At 48.0% G+C, this 25,079-nt stretch overlaps 1 protein-coding gene across 16 annotated transcripts in view; it reads right to left on the minus strand.

Annotated features, from left to right (window-relative positions):
• ZNF821 (zinc finger protein 821) overlaps window positions 1-25,079 on the minus strand; it is a 363,282-nt gene that overhangs the window by 256,562 nt on the left and 81,641 nt on the right. The gene's annotated exons all lie outside the window — the stretch shown is intronic.

Raw genomic sequence — 25,079 nt, forward strand, 5'->3', positions numbered from 1 at the left:
CAATAGCTGACACTAGAACTTGAATTTCCTTTAATATTTATTAGCACACTTTGAGTGGGCAATGTCCTTGGGGTGTGCTGGGAACAATTGTGTGCAGGTTAGTGGCAGAATGACTGGGTGTTTGACACAAAATGTCAGGAGGAATTGGTGCTCGGGCACCTTCATTGAACACACACACACGCACAACTTGTTTGAGTCCAACAGGTGATAAACAAGCAATTTAATATATTGACAAATTGATTAGCTAACATTGAGCAAAGGGGAAACATTGCTGAGAAGAATTGTTTGCAGAGTCTTGCAGTGGAGGACGGATGCCATATCAAGGCACAGCAACAGCAAGCTTTGAAATATTCACTCAGGACTGTCTAGGGGTGAGTTGCGTGTAATAATCAACAAATAAACTGTTCTCAAGACCAGCAGCCGAATGTGGAAGGGGACAGGAAGTTGTGAATTGTTGCATGCTTTACAGCAGAAACAGCTGTTGCTGCAATTGTTGGTGATGTACGAATCGGGAGTAGCAATATAGTACAGAAACAGGTAGAAACCAGATGATGCACATCAACCACAGCTATTAAGTACTCAGAGAACTGAAATACTGGCTGATGCAGATACCAGTGCTTCTGATGTCCTCACTGGCTTGGCTGTGTTTGACACTTCACTACTGACAAACACCTTCTCCAACATCTGGGGTCTGGCAGCAGCAGGAATGTATCCCATGCTCCATTGTTGCAAAAGATCGTGGTATACCACCCATGTTTTGCAGGGATCTTTTGAGGTGCCAGCTGAGAAGCCACTCACAAACTGTTTCAGAAGAAGATTTTCTTTTCTTTTTTTAACAAGTTTGATTTATTCAGCAGGAGCGTATAGCGAATACAATAGTTATAATTTTACTATACTTTGCTTACATAACATATCATTTAGTGGTCAACTATTGTTAAATTTCACGGTGGTTCAATTGCTCCTGCGGTTTTAGCTTATTCCCTAACAAATGTCCCGTACCACCAACAGCAACCCCCCACCCCTTTTCCCCAACTTGAGTGGTTTCAGTGTCCTGTTCTTAGTCAGAGGTCTCGGGCCGTTCTGTAAGGGTAGACCTTTGCTTGTTTTCAGAGGTTCAGCAGACGTGAACGTTCTTAAGTAGCTTTGGTTTGTGTAAGTTAGCTTCTCTGTCCTTTACTAACTCCCGGAAGGGATTCATACTGCCAGGAATCTCAAGTATTTGCCAGCTTTCAGGGCACAAATCTTTTCCATTGCCATAACCCCCCATATCTCGACCCACCACCAGGCTATTATTGGGCCCAGTTCATTTTTCCATCCTTGTGCCAGTGTCATTCTCGCTGCCATCAATAAGTGTGTGATAAGGGTAGCGGTATGTCCCGTTGCTGCGTATGGGTCTTCCACTACCGTTCCCAGAAGGACTACTTTTGGTTCAAGTGGCAGAGTCACTCCTGTCATCTCTTTTATGTGCCCCAGTACCTCTTTCCAAAACATAACAGCTTTCAGACAAGACCACCAGATGTGGTTGAGATCTCCCCTCCTGCCACATTGTCTCAAACAGTCCGGTGGGTATTTAGTGTTTATTTTGTGTAGGCGATAGGGGGACATGTACCACCTATAACACAGCTTATAAGCCGATTCCTTGATTGCACTACATTTGGAGGACCTATGCGCCCTCATCCAGATCTGTCCCCATTCTTCTTCCGTGACTGTTTCTCCTATGTCCTTCTCCCAGTTTGTTTTATACGGAAGATTGTCTCCCACGTGCGCATTGTCTAGTAGTCTGTATATTCTGGACACCCCTTTCGCGGTCGTACTTTCCTGCATGGTCAGTTTGAGTCTGATTGGGGTTCTAGTGCCCGCTCTCTTCACCGCAGGGTGGGCGATCCAGTGTCTAAGTTGCGTGTATCTCTATCTCTCTTTCTCCCCAACAGTGAATTTTTGCTTACATTCTTCGAATAGTAGGGGGGCCCCTCCCTGGTACAGGTCTGCTAAGGTCAAATCGTCTGCACCCGTCCAACCCACCCAGAATCCTGCTTGTAAATCCGGAGTGAAATCAATGTGGTTTGCTAGTGAGGAGGAGGGCCCAGTCCCCGCCGGATATTTTTCCTTCCCAGCGCTTTGTCGCAGCTACGTAGGGACATCATAGTGGTTTCCAACAGTTGGCCCCCTCTTTCTCAGGTATTGAGAGCGCGCAGTTCTTTCAGGGGGTAGTGGTGCTCAATCTGACACAGCCCGCCTGGTCTGTTTTGTCCCGCCCATTTCAACATTAATGCTAAGTGTGCCGCCAGTATATACCTTTCTATGTCAGGAACCCCTAGGCCTCCGAGGAGGGGTGGGCATATCAAGATTTTCTTTTGTAGCCTTGGTCTTTTAACCTGCCAAATGAAGGTGAATATTGTTGTTTGCAGGATTTTTGACATACAGGGCGGTATATCTACGGGTATCGAGCTAACCAAACAAAACATGCGGGGGAGGAGGGTCATCTTTATCGCTGCAATTCTAGCAAACCAGGACAGTTCTTGGGTGTACCATCTGCTCAGACTGTCTTGTAGTTGCTTCTATAGGGGTTTGATGTTTGCCCCATAGAGATTTCCTGTGTCCCCTGTTAAACGTATCCCCAGATATTCTAAGGACTCTCTTTCCCATGTTAGGGGATATGTTAACTGTAAATTGTTGATCGTCTCGCCCTCTTTGCTATGTTCAATGCTTTTGACTTGGTGTAAATTTTGTGAACCCTTTAGTTTTAGCATTATTCTGGGTAATGTGTTTCGGGTGTCGTTCATAATTAGCATAATGTCGTCCGCAAACAGTGCAATTTTATGTGCGACTTTCCCACATACCACCCCTCTAATTTCTGGGTCTAGTCTAATCTGTACCGCAAAGGGCTCCATTGCCATTGCAAAAATCCAAGGGTAAAGGGGGCAGCCCTGACGTGTACATCTCCTTATGTCAATCTGTTCCGAGCTTTGCCCATTGATCTGGAAGCTCATAGAGGGGATTTGGAAGTTTGCTAGAGCCATTCTAGTGAATTCCGGCCCACATCCGAACCCCACCAACACCAGTTTCAAGAAATCCCAGTCCAGGCTATCAAAAGGCTCGTCTGGCGTCTAATGCAACTACTGAAAATGATTTCCCCGTTCTAGTTCCTAGATTGATAATGTCAATGGCCCATCTCACGTTGTCTTGAGTGTGCCGCCCTATGATAAACCCTGCTTGACCTTCATGTATGATTCGCGGGAGGATCTTCCCTAGTCTGGCTGCTAGTACCTTGGCGTAAATCTTGGAGTCAGTTTTTAAGAGTTTGATGGGGCAGTAACTGGTGCACTCAGTGGGGTCTTTCACAGGTTTTATCGTTGTGGATTTCCCCATGTCCGTTGATACCGAACCCTTTTCCTGGATGAAGTTGAAAAGCTGTGCGAGTGGTGCTAGCAGTTGTGTGCGGAACGTTTTATAGTAGCCATTTCCTAACCTGTCTGGGCCCGGAGTTTTATTTGCCGGCAGTGCTGAGATTGCATCACTGACCTCTTGGGCCAGTATCTTGCCCCCTAGCGTGTTCCTCTCCACCTCTGCAATTTGTGGGAGGGGTGTTGCCAACATGTAGGATCTTTGACTTTTGGGTGCTAAGTTTTCATGTTTTAACAATTCTTCATGGAATCGTACCATTATTTATTTCTTCCCGTTTTCCTCTGTACATGATTCCCCCTGACCATTTTTAAGCTGAGTTATGTAATTGCAGGGTTTTTGTTTCTTTAATTTAGCTGCTAGGAATTTGTTCACTTTCCCTCTGTGTACATAGTATGATCGTTTTGTGTGTAGTAGTGTTTGTGCTACTCGATCTGCTATGTGGGCTTCCAACTGGGGTGTCGTTTTCCGCAGTTCTCGTAGTGATTTTTGTGTCCGTCTGGTTTTGTGCTGTTTTTCGGCCACGTTTAGTTCCTTTTCAAGTTTTTGTGTGACAAGGGATCTCTCCCTAATGTATGCAGCCGCTTGTGAGATGAATTCTCCCCGCACCACCGCTTTCCCTGCGTCCCACACTGTCCACCAGTCTGTTACCCCAATGTCATTTTCTTTGCAGTAGTTATTTATTGCTCCCTCCATGAGTGCTCCAAGTGCAGTATCCCTCAGTATCATCTTGTTCAATCGCCAAAGTGACTGCCTTCTCCCCTTTTCCCCGCCAACTCGATGCATACTATCACTGGTGCGTGATCCGAGAGGTATGTTACCACTATCTCAACTTTTGTCACCTGTGCTATCAGAGACGCTGACATCAAGACCATGTCGATCCTAGAGTAACCCCTGTGTACTGCCGAGAAATGGGTGTATTCCCTGTTCTCCTGAAAAGATCTCCATTTCTCAATTACCCCTAGGGCCCGAAAGAGTTTGCCCAATGCTTGTCTATTTTTCCCATCTGCCACTGTTACTGGTAGTGTTTTATCTAGTGACGGATCCATCACACAGTTGAAGTCCCCGCCTATTACTACTTGACCTCCGCACCACCCTCCCAGCTGCCGCAATAGTCCGCTTATGTATGTGTCCTATTTCTCGTTAGGGACATATAATGCTATTATCGTGTATGTCTGCCCTTAATTATGCCCTTCAGCCCAAGGTATCTCCCCTCTGGATCCCTGAGCAGGTGATATTTTCTGAACCCCAGCTCTCGATTGAGCAATATGCCCACTCTTTTTCGTTTTTTCCCCCCGCTGGAGGCGTAGAATTGTTGGGGAAATGTGTTATGGGCCATCCTCCTTTCGTCCCCAGGGAGGAGATGGGTTTCTTGCAGGATCCCAATCGATACTTGCAATGCTACCAATCTCCCCAATATAGAGCGGCGCTTCATTGGCGAATTCAACCCTTGTACATTCAGGGTTACTATTGTGGCTTCAGCCATAGTGTGTGGTCAAGAGTATATGCTGCCCTCCATTTCTGCCCTCCTTTCCTCTTAAATTCCTCATCTACGAAGGTCTATCCTCCTCACTCGTGTTTTTAGGACGTGAAACAAGCTCCTACTTCTCCCTCTTTTCATTTTCCCACTCCCCCTACCCTTTCCCCCCCACTCCCCACCCTCCGCCCTCACCCCAACTTCGTCTTCTCCCTTTGTCCCATTGTGGCCGGGGTTCTGCAGAATCCCCCCTCGCTTCAGCCCAGGGCGTTGGGCCAAAATCCCTCCCAGTATTCCCTCATGCCAGGATACTTTCATACCCTGAGTTAGATTCCAAGCTGTGACGTACTCCTACCACCGACCGGGCTCACAATCCTTTGCATCCCGCAACCTTGCTCCTTCTTCCGAATCGTCCTGTTAATTCAGCTTCTTGCGGGCTTTGTCTGGAATTCCGCCTCTGTCTTGGTCATTCTTTTTACTTGAAGGGCCAGTCAGTGTCAGCTCTCTTCCGTTCCTCCTCTTCCTTTCAGTTGTCCACTCCCAGAGATTGCCCGTGGCTTTTGCAGAGCTTTTCCTTGGGCTGTGGTCCACATGTAATAGTGACAGACCCTCTTTGCATGGGATAATTTGCTGTGGTTTACCTTCCCAGATGAAGGTCAGGCAGAAGGGCAAAACCCATTTGTAGGATATGTGTTTTGCCATCAGGGCCTTTGTGACCGGTTACATTAGCATCATCTTGTGAAGTGTTGAGAGTGCCAAGTCTTGGTAAAGTTGGATAAGTCTTCCGTGAATTGTCAGATGTGTGTGCGACCCAGCGGCTCTGAAACTGTCTTCCTTTAGAATGTACGAGGATAAGGGGATAAGGCTACTAGCACGGGTCTCGTCCCTAGTGCTTTCCTCTTAGGACCCACTCGGTGTATTCTATCAGTCAGAATTCTTTCTGGCTGGGTACTGTTTAGCAGGCTGCTGAAACACTGATATACGGTATCCTTCAGGTCGTCGTCCATCACTGACTCCGCAAGATCTTTAACCGTGATGTTAGATATGTGAGATCTGTTTTCCAGGTCATCGGCCTGTATTTCTAGATTATTTGTTGCTCTGGCCACCTGTTTCAGTAGGGCACTACATTGTTTAATTTCTTCCGCCATGCTTGTGAGACCGTTCGACTACTGTGATGCTGGAAATGCATTGGAGGGACAGGGCCTCCCTGTCCTTGTCCTGTAGTCCTTTTTCATTTGTGTTCTGCATTGTTTTCTGCCCAGGAGTCCATGTGGGACTCCTGGCAGTGCAGCTCTTCCTGTTTTTGGTTTAGTGTACAGACCCATGGGATACCCTAATGGCACTCATGGGTGGGGGTACAACCCTGTGCCCCAAGTGTATGTTTTTAGGCACCTGTGTGTGGCCCACTGAGCAGGGTATGGGCTGGTGGCAGCTCCATGCTGAATTTGACAGGTGCTCCGAGTATCCTCCATTTTGGGATTCCCAGGCCCTGCCATTGGAATCAGTTGATTAGTGATAGGAAACAAGATGTCCCCTGTGGCCTCTTGCCTTCTATTGCCTGTTAACTTGTTTTCCCAAAGTCCTGGGAAGCCCTGACTCGATCCCTTCCCCCTGTCTGGCTGTTGGGTTAAAGTTCTATATATGGTGTTGTTGTGAAGTCCAGGCCAGACTGGCTGGAGCCTTCCCAGTGACTGTATGTTGTGGGTACACCCTGTGGGTGGGACCTAGGTGAATGGAGTGTGTGACCAATAAGCACTTCTGGTTGTGGATGCCTGGTTTCTGGTGTTTGACACAATCTGCCTCATTACGAGGCTGGCGCTCCCGTAATGAAGGGTGCCGGTACAGGACCGGCACCATTCATTACGGGATGCCTTATTACAAGGTCCCCTAGCGGGACCCGCACAGAACGTCTGGTCAGACCAGATGTCCTTTGCGGGTCCCGCAAGGGGACCAAGGAGCTAATAATGGGCCCGTTATTAGCTCCATCCCCATTGAGCCTATGGGGGCTCAAATGGGAATGGGGATTGGTTTTGTTGATGAGGAACTACCAGGTCCTCCAAGGTTGGAATGACCCGGTAATTCCTCATTCACATAACCCGGTACTGGAACCCGGTATGGAGGCAGCCATGCCATTAAGGGCATGGCTATCTCTATATTTGTAATGAGGTCCAATGACTTAGACATCCCTGCCCGAAACTGGTATGAATGCAGTGTGTAGTGTTGAATGGCTGGGTACTTGTCCCAATACACATTCCTTGTTGCGAGTGTCTGAGAGGATGGGAGATCATTTAGTATGTCTGGGGGCCTCTCAATTCTAGAAATCATTCAGAAGCTGGAGTTGAAGCTAACATTGAAACTGAAGCTGAATCTCGAAGCCGAGTCTGAAGAAGAAGGTTGACTGCTGTCTCCCTTCGACCCGATCCGAAAGCTGTCGAGTTCATCGAGGACTGATGCGAGAGAGGACCTGGTTAGGCGCCATCTTCCCGTGCTCCGAGGGACCATCAAGCACCGCTAACCTTTGCCAAAGCTCCCTGGAAGTCAGACCCTCGAAAGGCTGCCAACCGGAGACTGGAACCACTGAGGAGAACGAAGATAAGCACTGGACATTCCGTCCACTGTCGTCGACCAGGGTTCGCAGGTTTGCATAACCGCTGGAGGCCCGTCGAAGCTGTGTTGCCCAGAAGAGGGAACCACTTGACGCTGTGCCGCTGATGACCGGAGCCCCAACGCTCCTTTGCCTAAGACTTTTTGATTCACGGACGTGCTCGTCCGCACCGCCGCCCGCCTTCTCCCGCCAGAGAAGACCAGGCCGTCGATGCGCTGAGGAGCATCCACCGGTGGGTTTCCCGACACCCAAAGACCATAGAGACCGCCTGACGACTTGACACCCTTGCTGGGCCACAGTTCTTCACAAACTCTTTGCGGTCCTGAACTATCTACATCTAGGTGCCCCGCACGCCTCTTCCTTGCAGGACGTCTTCGCTCCGTCGTCGACGAGCCGCTGGGACCGAAGCTGCCGCCTCAACGCCGAGTTCACCTTCTTCGAGGAATTGCAACGATCCGTGGCTCCTGCTTTAAAGGGAGCCGGTCAAGAAAGATCCGTCGACGACTTGTCGTCAAACTCTGCTATTCCAGGTACATTGGGGTGGTAGAAACATTATAGAAAGAAATAAGACTTATAGAACAATATAGGGACTGGGCTTGTGTTATATCTTTACTTTACAGGTTGCCCCGGTGGGTGGGATCTCCACACAGAACTGTGTTTAACGGTACAGGCCAATATTCTGCCAATTGTTCTAACCAACTGCTTTCCTCCTGTCTTTTGTTGGTTACATTTATTAAGCGATTTGTGTGACATTTAACCAGAGTACAGTTGATGCACTTTAATGAAATCTGATAATAATTGTGTTACCACTTCGAACTGTATATATTTGCCATTGTAGATTTACTGAGCACAAAGTGAGTTATTGTGTTTGTGTATATAACCTTGAACCTTAATTATATAACGACTGTGTTTTAACTAATTTAACTAATACAGTGTGTGGACATTCCTTTGTGGGTGCTTGGGGACTACACTGTAGTTAAGAACCAGCCTGCATCACCTCCTGAGAAGCTAGGCCCGGATTGCTCATCCATTGCTACCAACAATAGCGAATCTTGGCTGGTGTCCTCTGTGCCTCTCCTCTACCATACAGAGAGCAGAAGTACAGACCCCCACCCTCCAGTCTCTACAACTTCGTCCACTCTTTCCCCCAGTTCATTCATCTCTTTTCTGACCTCTTTTTGGGCCGACTTCAATTCCTCCTTCATTTGCCCCATTTGGTCCTGGAATGTGTTCGTTATTCTAGCTTCCAGGCAGTTCAGCAGTTCCTCTTTGTCTGTTGACATTGGAGCGGACGTTTTGTTGGTGTCCTGTCCTTTAGTTTCTTGTAGTGGTGAGATTGCAGGGTTTCTTCTGGATGCCTCTTCCTCCAGCACCTCTCTATTTGCACTGGTTGGCATTTCGTTGCTCCTCTAGTTTTCGTTGGGGCACTCCTAGACTTTACCCCGGTCATCAGGGGTTTTCTGAGCAGAGCTTGTGGGTGCTGTCGTCCGATGGATTTTGTGCGGGGTCGGCAGTCCGTGGAGTACTCCGAGGTCAATGAGTTGTTGGTCTCCCCCTGCTGTTAGCTGATTACGCCTCCATTCAGCCTGCTTTGCACTTTGTCTTTTCAGTCTCTGTTCCGGGTTTGTATATCCTATAGATTTACCCTCGTCTGCATCATTTGGGTTGGAGTGCTCTTTACTTTTTGCTGTCCGCGCCCCTCTTCTGGTTACTTTTAACCCTATTGTTGCCGTCCCTCTGTGTGCCTGCCCTGGGGACCGTATTTCTCCTTTCGAGGCCTTTACCCCAATCAATGTTCTGGCGCTGCGGATGCGAGGGACCTGACTGGGTGGGAGGGAGGGGTGCAGTGCCTATTAGAACCTGTTGTGGTGGCCCAGGATTGCTCTTCTGCTTCCCTTTTTTCAAGTTTGAGCCAATAGCGTCCCTCTGTGGTATTTGCGACTTGTTTGTGAGCAGAGAGGTCTTCCGCTGGCCCAAGACTGCAGCGCCTCCACATTGCCCCTTCCTCTCGGCTGCTTCGCGTGTTGCAGGATTCCCCTGGTGTTTTAAATTTGGGCCGGTAATTTACCCGCGCTAGCAATCTTTCTCAGTTGGTTTGAGCGTGCCCCCCCCCCTCCCAGTATTGACATCCAGCATCTTACCGGCCAAGCACACACAGCGTATTTTCAGTATGTCCTCATTCGGGTGCTCAGGGGTTGGAATGATGGCAAAGCTCCTTGCTCTTCACCCTTCTCGGATTCGTAAGGGTGAGGTTATTTCCCCCACAGGCTGGGACTCCCCTATCCGGCCTTCTAGTGTTTGCTCCGAGGGGTTAGACGCTTGAAGGGGGCGTTTTATGGGTGTGGTGCTATTCGTCCTCTTCTCGGTCCTGATCCGTTGTGCGCTATCCCCAATGGGAGCCCGTGCGTGATCACTTGCTGCCAGTATGTTCACGTACTGCTCTCTCAATGTCCCATATGTCTTATTTTTCCCCCCACTTGTTTTCTTTCGATTGCAGTGCCAGGCCTGGGTTCACGCTACCCCGGCCATGGTTCAGTTGCAATGCGGGCACTCCTTGACTGGGCGGTTGCCCCTTTTGTCCCCCGTGTGCACTGGCTTAAAATGTCTGTCTTTGTCCCTGCAGCTCCTGCCAGCTGTCTTGGCAGCGCTGGTCCTGTTCTGCTTCCATTTCTGGCGTACCCAGCGTCCGTGTCCTCTCCCTGATATCGCTATAGCTTTCCCACCAGGGTATTTAATATATTACACGCCCAGACCCTGGGGTATCATGGCGTGGTTACAGACAGCTTACATTAATAATCAGATAGTTACAGTTATCTGGGCAGTTAACAGTATATTGCAGTAAAGAATAACAGAAAACAAAGCAAACATCATTATTTACAAACTTCTGGAACTGAGCATTTTATTAGTATTGGTTGAATAACCAAGTTTTTAGCCGTTTTTTGAACCCCTGGAGCGAATTCTCTTATTTGATACTAGTGGGTAGGGAGTTCCAATGTTTCGGTGCCAGGCATTGGAAACTGCTAAACCCCACCACCCCCCATGCCCCCTTCATCCCTCTAGCGTTTTTATAGCGGGGCAATACCATGAGCAAATGGTCATTAGATCTCAGTGATATGATGGATTCTTTTTGCCTATGGTATTGTTCAGGTAGATGGGAGCTTTTTTGTGGAGGCATTTGTAGGAAATACATAGTGCCTTGAAGATAATTCTAGCTTTAATGGGCAACAAGTGGGAATCTCTCCTGATCTTAGAGATATGATCAGATTTTTTTTATTCCTTAATGCTTTATTTTGTATTAGCTGAAGTTTGTTGAGGTTGGTGTTGGAGGTCCCTAGTAATAACGGATCTGCGTGATTTTTCCATCACGGAAAATTCAGTGATGGAAAAGTTTGCATGAGAAATGTACGCACCTCAGAAGGTTTGTACATTTCCCATGCAAACATACACTGCAAACCACTACATACCCACATCCCCACCCACGACACACCCCCCACACCCTCAACACACCTCCACCCACACCCCCAAACATAACCAAACCCTACTTACCTTTTCTTCACGCTGTGTCGCTTCAGCGCCAGTTCCCTTTCACTTCCGTGATCGGGAACCGGCGCTGCGGGGTCCTTTTCTTTATTTTTTAATTTTATTTTTTACGGCCAGCTGCAGAGGTTTCCCCCGCAACACCCACTCACTATACTGTAAAGTATAGTGAGCAGGGTGTTGCGGTGGACACCCCCGCAGCCCCTGTTTATTTTGTTTCATTTTCCTTTGTCAGGTGTGCAGCGGGGGTGACCCCCGCTCACTATACTGTATAGTGTGGTGAGCGGGGTGTTGCAGGGGACACCACCGCAGCCCCCGCAGTCTTTTTTTTTTTACTTACCTAAGATGCATGCCACCAAAGGTTTGATCTTTTGGTGTTCGAACCTTTGGTGGTATGCATTTTTCGGAATTTTTGTATAGTCAGACCTTTTTTTTCAGTCCTTTCGAACAATACCGTAATAACACATTACAATGGTCTAAGTTTGATAAAATCAGTGCCCTAGCCAGAGTGATGCATTAAGTGGGTGTAAGGAATTGGCGGCTTAGAGCTATTAATTTTGCAGTGTAAGAAGTGGACAAGGAAAGTGCACTTATGTGTTTAGCCATAGTGAGGTTGGCGTCTAGGTAAACTCCTAGAGTTTTTACTTGCATAAGAACTGGTATCAGAGTAATGCAGGTGGAGGGCGCCTATTTTGGTTTGGGATCGCACGATGAGAATCTCCGTTTTCTCATCGTTAAGGCAGAGACTGTTTAGCACCATCCAGTTTTGGATAATGGCATATATTTTATTGATAAGAAGTGTGTCCTGGGCGTAATTACCTGAGAGTTGTATGAGGATTTGAGTGTCATCTGCGAAGTTGGTGTAAATGACACCCATAATCGTCTAATGCTGAGACTAGGAGCTTTGTGTACGCATTATAGAGAGTAGCTCATAGGCACGAACCTTCGGGTACCCCAATTGGGACTGGGATAGGATCAGCAGCTTCGTTCCCTATAGAAACTCTAGACGTACGTTCGGCTAGAAAAGATTTCACCCACGTGGTGGCATCTTTAGAGAAGTTGAAATCATAGGCTAAAGTCATGCATAGTTTGTTGTGGTCCACAACGTCGAATGCTGCTGATAGGTCCAAGAGCAGGAGTATACAAAGTTGTCCTGAATCCCTGTTAGTATCCATTTGGATTTTCAGGTCAAGGAGCGCCGTTTCTGTACTGTGGTTGGGCCTAAAACCAGATTGTCTGGTTCCAAGGAGCTGGTTATGTTCTAGGTGGGCTTGTACTCGAGTATAGGCTATTTTGTCTAAGATTTTGAGCAAAAACGGGACTGTGGTTATTGGACGGTAGTGTCATGAATCTTCCTCACTGGAAGCTATGGGAACAATGGAGGAAGGGTTGAGCCATCTCCGCTTCCATGGAAGCTAATCCAGCATTCTAGTGTTTTGGTACATTGAAGATGACGCGTTTAAATACGCGTCGGAAGAATCACTCCGTGCGTTGCAACCCTGCGCTTCCCTTTGGGTTCACACGCTACTCGAGTGTTCAGTGCCTGCACATTATCACTTCCTCCTATGCTCCTCTTTCGTTCCTTCTTCCTTCCACCCTTTCCCGCTGCCTCCTTTCTGTCATCCCTGTGCTGCTCCTCCCGCGTTGCCTTTGAATGCCTTCTTTGTGGTCCACAGCGGTTGCGGTTTCCGTAGCTCAGGACCGCCCACTTTTCTCTCTGTTGCTTGCTTATTGAAGTAATTGCTATTGCTGTCCTATACTTAACTTCTGGATCTGTTGTTGCTTGCGACTTGCTCTTAAAGATCCCTTGGCCAGATTATTCATCACCATCCACTCCACCTACTTCCCGTGCATCTTGGGAGTTGTATTTCCTGCAATCAAAAAAAGAACAAAGAAAACGAAAAGTAGACCGTAACTACCTGGGATTCAAGATACCATCGTCAGCAGGTCTAATTCAGGGTTTTTCAGCCAAGCTTTTCCCTGAAAGTGGGGTGGACTCACTGGAGGCCCCTACTGCCGGGCACATTGCTATAAAAGGCAGAGTGGCTTCCAGAAGAGCTCACCCTAAAAACTACAAAGAAAAGCCTAACAACACCTGGCGAGAAATATCTTCTGAAGATACATCCGACGGAGTGTCCACAGGTGAGGAGGATGAAATTATGTGTGAGTCACCCAGTTTATCAGCGAAGTCTGAGAGGTAGTTAGTGGGCACTGTTGGGTCCAGGGTTTTTTTTGACCCAGGCTTCTTTAATGCTCTCTGGGACCAGGTTGGTGTTAAAGGAAGCGTTGACAAAGTTGGTTATAATGGATGTGAGGGTATTTGCACAAGATTTAACTACTTGTGCTGGGACATTATCACCTTTGCAGTTGGCTGCTTTAAGCTTAGTAATGGCGTCAAGCACGATTTCTCCAGTGACTGGGGTGAAGTGGAACAGCATATTGGAGTTCTCGATAGTTTTCATGGGGTAGTTATTAGAGATGGTTTTATCAGCTAACATTTGTTTTTTAGTTATTATTTTGTAGCAGAGCAATCTTGACGGCTAAAGCATCTTGAATGGTAGTGCACCACTCTTTACTGGAGTTAGTGGAAGCCATTGCCAGAATGGGGTTTTCCAATTCTCTTAGGATAGAGAAGAGTTCTTTGGAATCTGATGAAGCATTACTAATGCGAGTATTGTAGGCATTAGCTTTTTGGGAGATAATTGCTGCTTTGTAAGCTTTATTAGCGGCCTGGAAGGCGTTCAAGGACTCAGTGGTGGGATGTTTTAATGAGCATGTTCAAAGGCATGTCTGGTTCTCCGTAACAATACTAACTCTTCGTTGAACCAGAAGCAGGTTCTTTTGTTGGCTCGGCTCGTTTTAGTAGTTAGTGCTGCTACAGCATTTATAGTGGTGGTGAGGCATTTGTGGTAGGAGTCAGCAAGAATGCATGGATTGTCGCTGGAAATCGAGATGGTTTCCAGCGCTTTGCTAAGTATGGGGGCCAAGTTATCAGGATTAAGCTTGCGCTTATTTCTGGTTTCGTAGGAGTCAGTAGCATTGGAGGCGTGATTCATTACACTTAAGAGTGAACTTTATGCTATGATGGTCCGTCCAGTTGAGGGGTGAGATAGACTCAATAGCTATGGTAGTGTTAAGTGAGAGAAGCCAATCTAATGTTCTCCCCTTAGTGTGGGTAGGGGCATTTACCAATTGTGTAAAGTTCATGTCCTTGAGTGCAGAGTATAGGGCTTCTGCTTTGGGGTCATGATTGTCATCAAATCCTAGATTGAGATCACCAAGGATAATACATTGGTGTTAGGTTTGATGCGTGGAGCTAGTAGCAGTGGTATGTCTACTTCAGGACGGCAATTGGTGTTAGATGATCTGTAGACCACTACGAAGTTGATTGTGGTTTTCACGGCGATGCAGGTCAGGGGCGTGTCGTAGCATCTCCCAGGGCTTCCCACCCGGCTGGGGCATCAGGGTCAACTTGGTACCTCTCTGGGGTACCAGTGTACGATATCCTCCCTACGGTTGCAGGCGATCCACTATTTGTTGGTTCTCCCCTCTGCTCCCAATTCCGGGTCACTGCGATTCCTCCATGAACCGCCAGCCACAATCACTGTTCCCAGCCGATCTCTTGGGCGTCCGGTGCTTCTGCTGGACTCGGCGGCTTCCGAACGAGCTTCCCCTTCGCTGGCGCTGCATTCCAGGGGCTGCCACAACCAGGAGTTCATCCAATTTCAGTCGGATTTAGCTTCTATCAGACGTACAATTTTCTTCCAGAGGCTCGGGCGCGGAAAATTGTGTTTTCGGTTGCTTTGGGTAGTTTAAGGCTCCTTTAGCTTTCCCACCCCGACGGAGCCCGGAGAAGCACGTCTTCACCAGGCGGCGGCCATCTTGGAATCCCAAGAAGAACATTTTCTTAATGAGGCGGTTTTGGAGTTGCAGCTTTATGTGGTAGGACAGGAGCAGCAGGATAATAGTGAATCGCCCAGGTTAAAAGTGCAGAATGTTCTCAGCCTGGCACACCAACTGAATCTCCACGTACCCATTTGGCCTAAGAATTCAATGGTGGCGATAATCACCATATATGTTCTAGGGGTAAAAACGCACATAAAATGCACATACAAAGTACACAAATATGAAAAAACCTGGATTGCCTGCAGTCCAAAATAAGGTGTCCATGGAAATGCCAGTTTGGCTTGATGGGTGTATACAAGTCAGTCTCCCACTCTCCCAGGGCCATCCACAAAGATCATAAATCGATACGACTGTGCAAACTGCACCATTGCAAGATGCAATGTGCATATGAAGTATATCAAAGTTTAATACAAATTTAAAAGAATCAGTGTAAAGGTTAAAGCGGATTTAGAAGGTTGAGAATTTTGCACGGGGGTCAGGTGCCAAAATAATTACTTTCATCAATGATGTGTCCTGCTAATTCCAGCATAGGCACATTTTAGAAAGACAACTAGGAACTCTTTGAAGTTAGAAGTGTTACTAGATGACGCTGAGATATCACCGAGACCTCAATAAGCTTCCAAATGCAAAATAAGTATGGGTGGAGAATGCTGAATCTAGCTGCTGGGAGTCAATTGTGAAAGTGAAGATACATTTTTTTTTAAATTAGGGCGCGACTTCGAATGCCTCTCCTTATAATAAACTGGAGCCGATGCAGGCAAGGGAAGGCACAAGTCACGAACCACCCCCACCCCCACACAAAAATACACACACACACAAAAATACACACACACACACACACACACACACACACACACACACACACACACACAAAAATCATTAGGTGTTTGTGGCTTGATTGCTGTATATCTGAGCACACAGACACTAAGGTAGCAGAAGATGACAATGTCAGAGGCAGGGCAAGGCCATGTAATCTCACTGTGACCCCCTGCGATGGCCCTGTGGGGAAACTAAAGGAATTGCCCATTTCCAGTGACGCTTGGAAATTGACATTAAGAAGCACCAGAGTCAGTGTCTCATCCCGGCGCCACCCGCTAGAAGATCCTAGCACTCCTCTTCCTCCTCCTTCACTGGGCAATCGCACAATCCTGCTGTAACTTCCACTTCCACTGCTGGTGGCAAACATTGAAAACAGAGCATTGTTCAGCTAAATACTTGATGTGTAAATAACACTGGAAGAATAGCTGTTGAGGCAAGTTTTTGTTCGTTGTAGGACCATTGGAATTCCAATCTGCGTCATGTTGTACTAAGCCTAATACTCATGAGCAACTCGGATACCAATGTGCTCCCTGATGGATTTTAAGTTCCTCAGGGTCTGGGTGCACCATGTGCTCTGTTTTTCCTATGATATTGCCCTTACGCAATTGGCTGAGAGTGCACCATTAGTTTGTAGTTGCATTTATAATTTTCTCAGAAAGTATGGTTGTGCCCCACAAGGAAAGGAACCCCACAACCATGAATAAGTAAATCCTAGTGTGTGGCTACATCCAGCCTTTGTTCATATGTAAATAAAAGATAACAATAAGGCTATATACCTGCTAGATCATTTTGTCGAGAGGCCTGAAAGGCAATGGCCATATACAGTCACTATTGACAGGATGTCTGGTTTCAAAGCTGAATCAACATTCTAGACGCTTTCCTGGGAAGAAGCAAGTGAAAGCTGAATGTGGTAGTAAACATTTAAAACGGATGCAAGCCAACAATTGGATCCTGGAACTCATACTGAAACCCCAATAAGTTTAGTAGAGCATTTGAAATAGGAAGAAGAGGCTGACCTGAAGATCAGACTGCAGGAAAGGTCACACTGTAACCTCTAGCTAACGGTTACAGCACAGCTTTTCCTCCAGAGGGATCTCCAATATCCTCCTGATGACCAGTTTCTGCCCAGTTCTTGAGTGAACTGCCCCTCCAATCGATCAGGAAAGGCCAAGAGTGTGAAAACGCCATTTGTCTTGGCAGGCCTAGCCATGATGCAAGCATCACATTGTGTGCTCTTTGGAAACATGGCTTGCTTGCTTCCTGCATCCAACTGACAACAGAGAGGTCAGAGCACTATGGTAGATCAAAACAAGCAAAAGAACAAGCCACACAGAACATTTTTAAATTAAAATGTTGGATTGGTTCATTTAATAGGCAGAACAATAATAACCACAGAAGAAAGAGAATGGTGAATCACACTAATCTATTTCATCGTCCACAGTTTGCCAAAGACATTGTGATGGTCACAGTTCATTATATCCTCTTTCCTGGACCTTTTAGGCATATTCCGGGTCCAGGGATAATACACAATAGGATAGGTAGACAGTGGTTGAGACAAAAACAACAACAGAAAAAGCAGAGAGAAGAAAGATTTGAGAAAGGCAAGTCGAGGAGATCTTAACAGGATCCTCCTCAAAATAGCACATAAGGGAAGAGTGAAGACCACTTGGTGAATTATTATGTTGTGTCCAATATCACATAAAACTCAATAAATTGGACATATATGAGTTCAATGTTCATGTCCTTTTTGGCAAATATCATTTTCTCCGAATTTGACAAACGTATCAAATTCTCAACCCAGTCCTCCACCCTGGGGTGCCTCTCAGCTTTCAGGAGTTTCAAGATGTTCTCCTTTGCACAGGTGAGAGCATTAAACAACCACCTCCTTGTGATGATTGGACTGTACCACTAAACCCAGGAGATAGATAAAACACAGCCACCATTGGCTGTAGAGGCAGATCTATTCATGTCACCAACCACACTTGCTCAAATATCTCTGTCCAAAACGTCCTCACTTTCCGAAAATGAGTGTCAAGATCCCACCCAATTCCTTACAGGCCTAGCAAGCATCAGATTCCAAAATAAAGAAGCAGAAATGTTTTTCGGGTGTCCAGTAATAAACATCACACACACTGCATCATATTCCCAAGCTTAAACATCACATTCATGGAGGCCACCAGCGGGCTGTCCAGACAAGTGGTCGACTGTAAATTGGTCGAAAGACAAATGGTCGACATCATTTGGTCGAAAACCAAAAGGTCGAATTTTTTTAAAAATTTATATATGTATTTTTTTGGTTTTCGTTTAGGGAAAAAAAGGGTTTTCTAGAAAAAAAAGGGGGTTGTGAGGGGTGAAAATAAAAAAATAAAAAAATTCGATCATTTGGCTTTCGACCAAATTGGTTCGACCATTTGTCCAGCCGACCAAATTTTTTCGACCAAATGTCTGGCAACCCACCAGCGGGCGTGCTGATATTCGCAGCTTGAGTGCGTCGCTCCCAGATCAACGGGTCAAAAAGTGGAAGGAGCCCCCATTTGTAACCTCCCGGGTGAACATCGGTGGTACCCCTTCATGAGGAAATACTTTGGGGTCGTGGGCCCAAATTTCTGGACAGAACGGAGCAGGAGAAGCAGAGATACGCCGAGATACGCCGCGAGGGAGCTGGCGGTGCAAAAGTGAAAGTGCCTTCCCGGACGCGGAGCTCCATAAACCGTGCTGCAGAGCGGCCCTGGTAGTGACATCAGGCCTGTGAGGAAAGGCTTCGGCTGCTGGGAAGTGCGTGGGCAGCAGTGCGGAAGGGCCCTGGGACAGGTGGAGTGTCAGGTGAGCAGCTGGTGTTGGGTCCGGACCCCCCCCCCCCTGCTGTGAAGGACACACCCATGAGGGGTTAGGAGTGGAGGCACAAAGGAGGGCAGCTAGACTGGGATGGTCCCGGAAGGAGGCTAGTGATTGGAGGAGTGGGGTATCGGATCCCGGGAGACTCAAAGGGCCACTGCGTGGACGGGTCCCCAGGACTGCAGGGCTGAGACGATCAAGGTGGAGGGTCTGCAGGATTGGCGATGGACCTATAGTGGAAGACTGTGAGAGGCTGTGCGTCTGGGCCCTGAGGCTGGAAACTAAGGTGTGGGCCGCCAGGTCACCATCTGGGGCGTGTGCCCGCCATGTGGGATCATCACTCGCATAAGGTCAGTACTTGGGAGCAGTGGCCAGTTGCTTTCGCCTAGGCCAGAAAGGTCACTTGGGGCCCCCCCCCCCTCCCCCTCCCCCCCCGACAGGCTGAATGGGATCGACTGCCTCGCTGGCTCAGTGGTCAGCAGGGCAATAACAAAGGGGGAAAGGAAAGAGGTCTACCCTGGAGTCAAGGGGAAAATTGGACCGGAGGTCTTGAACAGTGCACGGGGTGCAGGCCAGGCAGATGTGGCACAGGAGCAGAATAGGAGCTGTTAGAGGACTCGGATATGAGTGAAGGGCACGGCAAAGCGACAAGGGTGGTGTGAGACGTGGGGTCTACCACACCTTTTATCCTTGTGGCCCCGCCCCCGGAAAGGAACATCATTCAAGGAGGCCTGGGTGTGTGTCGGAGTGATTGGTGGGAACCTCTGGTTGCGGTGTGACAGAGGGGAACTACTGAGACCTGGCTAAAATCATGCTGGAGGTAGGGGACAACCCTGTGTCCACAAAGAGAGACATTGTCCCAATCCTAGAAGAGATTAGGGGGACGAGGGCCGATATTAGCGGAAAAGTGGACAAAATGAATGTCAGAATTGACGAGAGGCTACAAGCAGTTGAGAATAATCAATCCTCCCTCGAAACACTTGAGACTCGGATGGATATGAGGTTGGCAACACTCGAGAGAAGAGAAGGGGAAATGGCTCTTAAAATAGATGACTTTGAAAACCGTGAGAGGAGAAATAACCGGAATCCCGGAGAAGGAGGGAGAATTGGGCAGGCACCTGCAGAGAATCATCCATGAGGCGGCAAAAGCTTTGTTTAGGGATGAAGCTATTGATGAACCTTGATTTGACAGGGTGAACAGAGCGGGAGGGTTGGGCAGGGGGCTGAGATCAGTCTTTGCTCACTTCCACAAATATCCAGACAAAAAAGATTCCGGAGAGAGGGAGGGGGCAGGACACAGTGGCATTGAGCAATGCGAAAATCACGATTTTTCAGCATCTGCCCTTGCTTACGCTGACAAAGAGGCATTTATGTGCCCCCATTACAAAAAGGGCTGAATGAGAAGGGAGTAAAATACAGATGCGGCTTCCCCTTCTCCATATCAGAGGTCGATGGCTATAACTATAAACTGGTGACGGAAGATGATATACAGAGGGTCATGAGGGAATTGAGGGGAGGGGAGTTGTCAACGGAAGGCGATGTGAAGGGCCCTGAAGACAGACGATGGTGCATAAAAGGGCCAAACAGGTGCAAGGTGCCCAGCTCGAGGAAGTTCACCAAACTTAACACCCTTCCAGAGGGACCTTCCTGACTTAGATGCACTGTCACTTCCTTGGAGCAGGATGGTTGTGGTTGGGGCATCCCCAAGGTTCTCGGTTTTTCTTGTTCGTTAAGGATTGAGTGATAGGTTGGGAGCAGTTGCGAAAGGGGAGTAGATTTGTGTAGAAGGTCCTTGGTGGGTGGGGGGTAACCAACACCAGGGGGATGCAATGGCGGACTCGAGGACGGATATTTCTCGGAGGGGGGGAACTACACTGAGGTGCATGGGGGAACGTAGGGGGGGAATAGGGGCAGTGGAAAGGGAACATGGGGGGGCTCGTATTTGGGTGGAGTCTTGGGGGGGGGGCGCAGTGGTTTGTGTCCTATTGGTGGGCCGGTGTTCGTCCAGCGATGTTAACTGGAAGGGTCCGGGAGGTTTAGGGGGAAAGGGTGGGAAGAGCGGGGTGGAAAGGAGGGGGAGGGGAGTGGGGAAGGGGAAGAGGGAGAGTGTAACACGACTTTACAGGATCGAGGGCGAAATTGTTCTGAATAGAAGGCAGTCAGCCCAGATGAATATGCCAAAGTACGATGATGGCGGACCAGAATAGAGGGGACAGGGCATATTGTCTGAGGATATGCACAATAATTGTCCATGGGTTAAATTCAGTGACTAAGAGGTCCTTGGTAGTCAGAGTTTATAAGATTGGTATGGCTATTCTCTTCCTTCAGGAAACACGGTTCTCTAAAGGCGAGGAAAGGAAGATTCCCTGTGGTCTTGTGGGGCAGGTGTACTGGGGGGTCAGAGGAGGCAAGAAAAGGTGGTGTCGGCATCCTGATACATAAGAGATTGGGAATGGAAGGAACAAAGCTGTGGAGAGTGGCGGAGGGGAGGGCCATTTTGCTGACTGGCTCTATGAGAGGGGCCTGATTTATGCTTGTGGCGCTATGCGCCCACAACCAAAGCCAACTGCATTTTCTGGAGCCCATGTTGGAAAGGGCTTTGAACGAGGGGGTGCGACATCTGATTGTGGGAGGGGACCTTAAAATGTGGGCACATTCACAGCTGGGCAGATGGTCCGTGGAAACGACTGGTACAGAGTCAACTTCAGAGAGAGGGCAAAGCTTGTAGTCGTGTGTTGACACACATGGACTGCATGATGTGTGGAGCTTTTTCACCCACAGGAAAGGGAATTTACTTTTTATTCCACGCTCATGGGACCTATACCTGCATAGATTACCTCTGTATTTCAAGGGATCTCTTGGAGGTCGTGGTGGGAGCGGACATCCACCCGATTGCCTGGTCCGATCATGACATGGTGTCCCTAGACTTGTCGTGGACGGATCTAGGTGCAAATAGTTCTATGTGGAGGTGTAACAAGTCCCTCTGGAAGGATCCGGTGTTAAGGGAGGAATTGGAGGGGGCAATACGGGGGTATTTTCTTTTAAATGGCAAAGGGGAAGTGGGTAAGGCCACGGTTTGGGATGCGGGGAAAGCGACATTGCGCGGGCTGTTGATCAGAGAAGTGACTTGCAGGAAGAGGGAGAGGACTTTGCTAGAGAATAGGCTGCGGAAGGAAATGGGGCGCTGGAACTGAGATTACAGGGTACATAGGGGAGAGCAGGCGCATGGGTAGAGGAATCGAGGGGAAAGAGGGAGGAACTTCGGTTTCTAGAGGAGGGAAGGGTAACTCAGAAACTTCAGTTCCGGAAGCAGAAATATGATGAGAAGGGGACATGGCTGCAGGACTGCAGGACCAGCGTGCTGATAAGTGGATAGCAGGAGTGGGGGTGCCAGGGGGTACCTAGGAGACGTCAGCAGGGGAATAGGGGAGGCGTTTGCAGGTTTTTCTGAAAGTTTATATAAGGGTAGGGTGTCAGGAATGCATACCCCCATCACGGGAGACGAGATCTTATTGGCAATCCATAAATTGCAACTGGGAAAAGCACTGGGGGAGGACGGGTATACTGCAAGGTTTTATAAGATGTTTGCAGGCTCCTTGGCCCCTCAGTTGGTTAATAGTCGGGGCCCCAAAACGTTTGTACAAGTTCTTATTTCGATGATACACAAAGATGGCACAGACCCTCGGGCATGTGGTTCCTATTGCCGAATCTCGCTTCTCAATGTGGATGCGAAACTATTCATGCGAGCCCTGGCCTTAAGACTCGACGAGCATATACCACGATTGGTGCATTCCGATCAGGTGGGTTTTATAAAGGGGGAGACGAGGAGTAGACAAAATGCGGAAATCTCTATACTTAATTGAAAAGGCCCGAGCCAGAGGGGGGACCCTACCCTTCTTTCGTCGATGCTCAAAAAACATTCAACAGAGTGGACTGGGAGTTTTTTTAAGGCAGTTTTAGTTAAGTTTGGGATAGGGGCCATGTTTTTGCGAGGTATTATGGCAGTTTACTGTGATCCAAAGGCCTGCCTGGCTGTTATAGGAAATTCTCACATACCGGTTGGGAAGGGGTACGAGACAAACGCTGGCCCTGCTATTTAAAAGGAGACTGCAACCTGGTGGAGGGAGCTGTACTACCAGAAAGCAAGACCAGGGACAGCTGGGGTTGCCTGGCGACACCACCACAGAAAAACTCCTCCCCTCGGCCAAGCAGGTGAACCCAGGTCCCTGAGGGACAGAGGGAGAGACCCTGACCTCCAACTAACATCCCCCTTTGAGCTCCTGCTCCAGTGCCAGGAAAAGCCATTTTGGGAGCTATGAAGTGAGAGCAAAAGTGAATTCTGTGACCAGAATTCCCAAAACCATTGTTATGCCAAATTGTGAACTCTAAGAGGAGGCTCGAGCCCGGTTGAGGGAAGCCTTCTTAGGGAAGTGTGCTGGAAGAGAGAAAGCTTGAACCCAGCTGAGGGAAACCTTTTGTGAACCTTGAGAGCTTAATCGAGATGACCCACGCCTCACCGAAAATGTTGGCTCCTGCTAGAAAGCCGATGCATTAAAGTAAACACAGCCGGTGAGTCGGGAAATTGTGAACTGTGGCAAGTGTGAACCTGACGGATGATTTCTGAGAGAAAGGTAGGGGAATGGAATCCCGCTTTTAGAGAAGATTGTAAAATTGTGAACTGTGGCCACTGTAAACCCAACGGAGGGATGACTACAGCAAGTTGTTGGTCTGAGTCCGACTGAGGGAGGCTAATGTTGAGAGCCTCAAGGGAGGCTTGATTGAGGTGTCAAAGTGGTCATACGAAGTTAAACCACTTGGTACAGTCAAAAGTCTTTGACAGATGATGGAGGCAAATGTGAACCCGGTTGAGGGATGCCTGTGAATTAGGGTTAACAGTAACGTTGAGGGAAGGATCGGAACCCGGCTGAGGGGGCTCCCAGGTAAATAGCATGTCACCCTTTGGGAATGTTTGAGGAATAACTTTTTTTTGGAAGGAATTGTGAAAAGGGGAATCGGAGCCCGATGTAGGGGGATCCCGGGTGAAACAAAACCCCCTGCAAACTGTGTGAACAGAAGGACTATTTGTTTGTTTAATTCATCAAGCCCTCTGAAGCAAGAGACATTTTGGATAAGTTGGAAGAGACTTGGGCACAGAAGGTCCTGATATTGTTGAAAGGAAATGTAACCTTCTGCCGGAGAAGCTCAGAAGTGTGCTATGCTCGAGAGTCTGCCTTGTCCTGTGCTAAAAACGTGGGGAAGGGAGATCCCGGCCTTAACATCCTGACTTATCATTTTGTGAACACTTATTTATTTTCTTGCAAACATTATCCCACACTCTTTTGTAGCATAGAGGTAAGGATTGGCAATACATTTTCTTAGTATAGGCTCTTTTATTTGACTACACTCCACTAGGACTGTATTATTATTTGATGGTCGTAGTTTGCTCCCATCTTAGATTTAGGTTTAGATTAGGCGTTTATCTCACCCACTTTTAGAGTTTAATAAACACCATTGAACTGTAATCACTTGTATCCGTCTTACTTTGATTTCATGCCTTCCTTACAAAGCTGACCCCCCCCTTTGAGAAAGTCCTGGACTCAAGAGGGGACATGAAAGGGCTGATCTCCTCAATGTGGAGGTGGGCAAGGCGAACACACAGAAGCTTAGGATCAAGTGGCAAGAGGATTTAGGTGTGGAGGTTAATGAAACGTTATCGCGGAAAATGTGCTGCAGGGCATCTCAGTACAAACTACTCACGATTAAACTACTCCACAGATGGCAGTATGTCCCAGTGCGCCTCTCCAAGATGTTCCCGGGGGTGAGCCCTCTCTGCTGGCATGAATGTGGGGAAAAGGCAGATTATTGGCACATGTGGTGGTTTTGGGGCTGTGCGACGAGAGTCCAGATGTATTGGGATGAAGTGCTGGGGTGGATCAAGGAGCTGGAAGAAGCCCCCAGAACAAAATCACTATTATTGGTCCTATTTGGTTTGGAAGGCAGGAAGGGGGAATATAGCAGTCTGCCGCAACTGCCCCATTTCTTGCTGTTAGCAGGTAGAGCGTGTTTAGCAACGCGTTGGAAGACGGTAACGCTCCCGAGCAAAGAGGAATGGATAAATACGGGAAAGAATATATGTGTGATGGAGAGGATTACGGCAGCCATATATGGCAGGGGCGGGAATACTGAAATGGAATCAGAGGAATTCCGAGCCATGTATATGCCTATGGGGGTGTGGAGGGGGCGTCTGGGGTGGGGGGGGGGTGCGAGGGATCTGAGAGAAGTTAATTGAAATGTGGCATGATGGGGAAAGGGTCCGCTACCTTGGGATGCACAAGAAATGGGCGATCCTGTGTAGAGGATTGAGAGAGACAATCGGGTCTTCAGGTGGATCAGACTGGGCTGACCTTAATATGTGTGGTTCGACTTGGATCGTGTGTTATGATGTGAGAGTGGGTGGGGGAGGGGAGGAGGAACGAGACCGATAAAGTCAAATTATGT

Source organism: Ambystoma mexicanum, chromosome 1q, assembly GCF_040938575.1.
Source record: "Ambystoma mexicanum isolate Mex_15411 chromosome 1q, UKY_AmexF1_1, whole genome shotgun sequence".
NCBI lineage: Eukaryota > Metazoa > Chordata > Amphibia > Caudata > Ambystomatidae > Ambystoma > Ambystoma mexicanum.